This window comes from Seriola lalandi, unplaced genomic scaffold (genome assembly GCF_002814215.2).
Source record: "Seriola lalandi dorsalis isolate HSWRI2012SDOR001 ecotype SW California unplaced genomic scaffold, Sedor1 jcf7180002053531, whole genome shotgun sequence".
NCBI classification, from domain to species: Eukaryota; Metazoa; Chordata; class Actinopteri; order Carangiformes; family Carangidae; genus Seriola; species Seriola lalandi.
This window is the reverse complement of record NW_019524084.1, coordinates 396,381-401,832: the sequence shown is the minus strand read 5'-3', so window position 1 is coordinate 401,832 and position 5,452 is coordinate 396,381.

Genomic DNA, 5,452 nt, shown 5'->3' with positions numbered 1-5,452 from the left:
AGTGATGATGCGTGTTGTTATTGTTTAGCCCAAAAAGTCTGTGATCAATCCTATTGGTTTTGTGGTGAAGACGGCAAACCTTATCCGTTCAGAATTTAGAAAGGAAGTTGCTTCATGTCCTCTGCTTCTGTAACGCTGCTTTAAACAAACCAGGACTTCATCCATCTGTCTCACCTCACTGTCGCTTCTGACAATTTCCACATCCACCTCCTCACAGTTACCTATCATTGTGTTGTCATTGCCTCCACCATCCTATTATGTACAAATGGGGGAGAAGGTTTGACAGTTTGTCAGGCCAGGGAAGATAAGATGGCCATTTAGCAGGCGTTTGCTCTCCTATCGTCTGTCTAGATTTAATTATACTGTTAGCTCTCCTCCAAGGAAAGGCTTTGAAGTCACTATGTCAGGAGAGCAGAGAGACTAAATGTGATCTGTTATATCGGCAAGTGTACAGTTTTGGAGCTTTAGGGAGATTTAGGAAGGATTTTTAATGCACTGCAGCCGTGCAGTTTTAATTTTGAAATGAATGACCACGTGTAATGATTTCACTATTGTACAGAATTAAAAGTGCTCTTATATTTAGACCTTGATTTAATCCAAATCTGCCAAATTACTGTCTCTGGCAGCTGAAGGGGAGCACCGCTGCAGAGCCTGAATGCAGCATTCCCATCAGGATAGCACGGTCTGTAAAACATGCACTGCAGTCATAGCCGGAGGCAAAAGAGGAGTGACCCTTTTGAAATGTGACGATACAACATAGGCAGCGGGGTGGGGGTATCGTGTAATGAGCAGGGAGACTGTCCTTCAAACCAAGGACCTGAGTTTTGGTAGACACCCAGCTCCGCTAAAGAGTCCTTGAGCAAAGCAGTGAATCTCGACTGAAAAGAGAATTTCCTGGAGGGGATCAATATTCATTATTACGGTTTGAGCATCCTTTTTAATCAAGAGGAAGCATAGAAAGTATGATTACACTCATGAGGAGTGTATGAGTGCATGATTTTCTTCAGATGAGCACACGTAATATTCTTGTCTTTAACTACAGACAGCATGGTAATCTAAACTGTAAGGGAAATAGATGTAAATTGTGAAATTGAGTTGTCCTCCCCTTTTAACAGCAGAGATGCACCTTGTGCACTTATCAGTTATCAGTCTCCTGTTGTTGCCCTTCCCCTCCTTTTTCTTCTTCTTTTGTTGTATCTGTTGTTTCATTAGCCCCGATCTATTGTTGCTTTTGCTCTTTTGGGCCTAGCTCCTTTTTCTTTCCCTATCAGTTGTTTGCCAGGTGGTGAGTCTGTGAAAGCTGTCTGATTTATAGCAGCGTAGAGGGCCATGCTGGACAGGAGTTTTCCACCGGGTATTCAGTGTGTGTGTGTGTGTGTGTGTGTGTGTGTGTTTGTAAAAGAGAGAAAGAGTCTTTGGTGTTGGTATATGCAAGAGAAAGGGAAAAGAACAACAGGCATGTTTTTGTGTTACCGTCTGTTTCTCCTTGGGTTTGCATGTGTTACTCTTTACATGTAATGGTGTTTTTTCAATAAATCAAGCTTGAACAATTTAGAAGTAACATATAATTAATCACAATGCAACCCTCATAGCCTAACCCTAACCTACGTTCTGTTCATTTGCAGTGTGTTATGGCTGCAGCAGGAATCCCAGTAGATTCCCAGAACGTCCTTGTTTTCCTGTTCCCTGTGTTCCTGTCTCTCTCTTTCTGGCCCGATCCAAATGTACCCCCGAAACCCTGAACCCTCACTGACTTAACTGATGTCAGCTGGTGATTGAGTGCAAGAGGCTTCAAGGGCACAAAATGGTATAAATAGGAATGGGACAGCACTTTGTGACATTACGTTACTTTGACGATGCCAAAACATGTTTTGTACTGTTGTGGGTTTGGGTGGGACTTTTGATTTTACATTTTTTTACTCTCTCTTTCTTCGCTCCATGTAAACAAAGTAAAAGTAAAGAAAAGTAAGAATGAGAGAGAGAGAGAGAGTGCAGAAGAGACAGACACTGACAAACACTGATATAAAGTACGCCTCAGTCAATAAGGTTCTTGAATCTTTAAATGTATTATCTGTATTAACATTTACTGATAGTCGTGCTTTCATGCCATCTGTACTCTAACTGCTATTCCTCAGTCCTCTCTTTTCAGGCCAAATATATTTTCCTTCTCTTTCCTTACGCTTTACTATATATTGCATCATTTTCTTGGTTTTCAAAAAACTTGAGCTCCTCTATACACTAATTGGGATACAAATGCACAAGTGATGCCAGTCTGTCTGTCTACCTGTCTTCACTGTCTGTCTGCCTGTCTCTCAGCTGATCTGCCTGCCGCTTGTTCTCACTCTATTTCCAACATTTTCTCACAGTGATATAAAGGAACCAAAAGGTGCTAGGTTGCTAAGGTAACCAGTCTTCCTATCATTCCAGGATCTATCACAAGTGCGTTCAACAAGCCGGTTTGAGGTTGAAATTGGAAAAATTAGTCACGCTCGCAGTAAATGATCCTGGAAGAATTTTAAATGCAGAGATCTACAACACAGTAGCAACCCAGTAGTTGTGAGAAAAAACCTCACAAATACATATAAAATAATATTTTCCCCAGTCGAGCACTGTTTTCAAAGTCAGACTTTGACACAGGGTTAATTGTAGCATTTCACGGTTTATTGTGTGCATTGTACTAGGTATGTTGTAAATGTGCTCTGTGTTTCCTATTCTTTGTGTTCACACTATAATCCAGTTTGTATTGCAGGCACAATCTGAAGTATGTGAAAAAATTCTCACTAAATGGCAATTTAAAGTGGTATTGCATGTAATTTCCGGTGGTAACAGAAAGTGTGGCGCTACAGGTCACAGAATTCTGGGGGCAGCAAAACAAACTAGAGAAAGAAGTCAGGCAATAATTGGCCTTTCAACAATGATCTGATTTTATACTGCACAAAGCATAAGTCTGCAAAAAGCAGGGCACAGTAAAAGGAGCTGTTCACCTGACTGAGAAGTTGTCGCCTGCTGCTCTTCCTGTAACAGCTCACTGTGACTGCTCCTTCTTGTTCGATTACTCCCTGTAATTTTTCAAACCGATGAAAATTATTGTTGTTTTGTTTTATAGACACATTTTTTGATGAGTGATAGCAGTTAGTGCTCACTGACAAACACATTTCGTTTCGGGTACCTACTTCATAACAAAAGTCAACTCCTGTTGTAAAGTTAAGCTTTTAATTTGAAGCTGCAGCAGCAGGAAATGCTTGGTTTGCATTAGAAGCAACATAATACGGCATTTTTTTTCCGGGAATTTCACCACACATTTGATACTGCAAATATATAAATATTGCAATACTTTTATCAGTGGTGCATAGACTCAATCACCATTGTGTTACCTCATGTTACCTCACTAGCTGACCGAGCGAGTTCGTTAGCTTTATTTTAACTTCTCACTGAAAGAAATGATGTGCAATGGTGAACAAAATGACAAGGGGAACTAAAGAACAGGAGACAAAAAACAGAGAAGCCACAGGAGCTAACCGTTAGTTCACCAGCTACAGCAGTTCAGCAACTAGTCACGCAATTAGCTGCCAAACTTCTGGCCCAACCTGTTTTGTATGTGCTGTGTCCACGGCTTCATGCTGAGCATCTCTCTAGTGCTCAGCCCCAATTCAGGGACTGTATCGTTCAAAGAACACAAAGCTGGGTCGTTCAGGGTACCCAAGAGTCAGACTGAAGCTGAGCCTTGTCCCAGAATGAGATGGTCCACTTTGATAGACTGACACGCACACAGTTTCCTCTCATTTGCATTTATTGCCTCTGACAGATTGGGTTCGACTTTTATCACAGCAGAATTGGAGTGGAACAGAGGATAAAGAAATGAGAAAGAAAAACATAAACATCACAGTGACCTACAAATTAAACTGTCTAATCAGATTCAATTAGTTTTATCAACATTTGTTAGTTTTATAAGATCTCCAGTAAAGGTTTTGCAGAGTCTATCCTGTTTGTCCTATAACCGCACAGAACAGGCAGACACACATAGACAAAACACACTCATGCACAGAGACACACTAGGGCAAAGTCTGGCAATGGCTAGGAGTTAATCAACCTGTTTATTGCCCCTCTGTGACAGGTTGGTGTATTTGTTTTTATCTCTCTCCCCCTCCTTCATCCTCTCTTCCTCTAAGTTCCTGCTGCGGTAAAAATCAGACCCAATCAGTCATTCCCAGAAGCAATTAACTGCAATTGGCCAGGGCTGAATGGGAATCTTACTCCACCACAGTGTGTGTGCATGTGTGTGCGTGTGTGCGTGTGTGTGTGTGTGTGTGTGTGTGTGTGTGTGTGTGTGTGTGTGTGTTTGTGTGTGAAAGTGTGTGCGTGTGCGTGTGTGAAAGTGTGTGAGTGACTTTCTCTGACTTATTGTTTTCTAAAACATTCATTCAGGAAAAAGCTCTGCGTGGGCTTGTGGGTTTTTGTTGCTGAAGGTACAGGTGGACTATCAGGTCACAAAGTCTAAAAATTCAAGCTGCTGTATGTGAATCATTGTCTGTAACTTTAACAGTCTCCTTGAGTTGGTTTTAAAGAGTTAATTCATTATTTAAGCTTAAAATCTTACTTTAACCAAAGGTTATTTTGCAAACTTCTTTTATTATGAAAAATATTGTAAATCTCAGATAATATTTGTCTTTCCAGAACATACCAAAGGGAAGAAAGTACAGTCAAGAGAACAGAAAAACACAAAAAATAATTAGTTTCAGGTATTAAATTTAAAGATTGAATGCAAATACTGTATGTAAGCTGGTGGGAAAATAGCATGCAGTTTTTCTCTGTTGATGATATTATGTCTCTGAGGGTTTAAATTTACTGGTAATTACCTGCTAGCGTGATCTCTGCACCACACCTCCAGGGGAAACCCTAATCGGTTGTACACTTGTCAGCTGTTAGTGTAATTCCTTTGCAAAACAAATTAATTACTCTAAAAGTATTGAAGGTTGAGAGCTGCTGTGGGCATCACTGGGATGAAAAATTGAAAATATTGAAAAACTAGGTAAGATTAAATTTTTTTTGATATCTGATTTAATTTGAATTCAAACAATTATTGTTCAGTATATTTAAAGGCCAGCTGGGTCTTATTAACTGAAACACACATACACACATTGACCAGCTGCTGACTTTAGATGAGCAAGTGCTAACAGACAAGTATGTGAATGTTGAATGTGTTGGCAGCAGCTACTTGCTGTCACCTGCATGTTGGGTTCATGGTTTTACACCGTCTCTAATGCGGTTTGTGCTTTTTCACTGGTTCCACTGAAGTTCTTTAGTTCTATAGAGACTCCCAAGGTCTTGAGGGACTGTGAAAGCATGTCTTTTGTTGCCTGTTGTTCTCTGTTGTCATATTACTTGTGCATGGAGTTGACCTCGGGTTGTAGATAATGAAAGTGGATACATTTTTTTGATAGCTACACAGAAT